We start from the raw sequence: 732 nt of genomic DNA on the forward strand, positions 1-732 counted from the left end.
GTTCCGAAGAAGGGTCACTGACCCGAAACGTTAACTCTGCTTCTCTTTCCACAGATGCTGCCAGACCTGCTGAGTGAATCCAGCATTTCTTGTTTTTGTTTCAGATTTCCAGCATCCGCAGTATTTTGCTTTTATTTGTATCAAAGAAGTTGCCTTTGGCGTATCAGCACTGAATTTCTGGACAAGGACGAACAGCCATTCCCAACTCACATCCTTCACAAAGGCTGTTTTCTCCTGTGACTGAAATTCATCATGTAATTTGAATTCCAAGTTCAAGTTCACAAATCAGAGATGTAAATGATTGAGAAGTAAACTTCTAAAGCATATCACAAATGTGAAATAAGGCTCTGCTGGGAGTTGATCCCAGGCTCTTCTGTTTACGAGACAGGTGCTTTAACCAACTAAGCTACAGAGCCAAATCACAAATGCTTGCGTAGCTGAAATCAGAGGAGGATCTGTTTATTCTCATCACACTTCTCCACTGGTCACAACATATTTTAACTTTTCCTACTTACTGATACAGTCATATACTCTATTTTTCCCAAAACTGAGAATGGAGGTGGAGGGGCGACATGATAGAGGTTGACAAAGTTATGAGTGGCAGAGACAGAGTGGATAGTCAGAAGCTTTTTCACAGGGTGGCAGAGTCAGTTACGAGGGGACAGAGGTTTAAGGCGAGAGGGGCAAAGTTTAGAGGGGATGTGCGAGGCAAATTCTTTACATAGAGGGTTG

The 732-nt window shown here is 42.6% G+C and overlaps 1 non-coding gene across 1 annotated transcript; it reads right to left on the bottom strand.

Moving 5' to 3' along the window:
• Positions 1 to 342: 342 nt before the first annotated feature.
• trnat-cgu (transfer RNA threonine (anticodon CGU)) lies at positions 343 to 416 on the bottom strand. The gene has a single exon. It is a non-coding gene; the product is annotated as a tRNA-Thr (tRNA).
• Positions 417 to 732: the final 316 nt, after the last annotated feature.

Source organism: Heterodontus francisci, unplaced genomic scaffold (assembly GCF_036365525.1).
Source record: "Heterodontus francisci isolate sHetFra1 unplaced genomic scaffold, sHetFra1.hap1 HAP1_SCAFFOLD_97, whole genome shotgun sequence".
NCBI lineage: Eukaryota > Metazoa > Chordata > Chondrichthyes > Heterodontiformes > Heterodontidae > Heterodontus > Heterodontus francisci.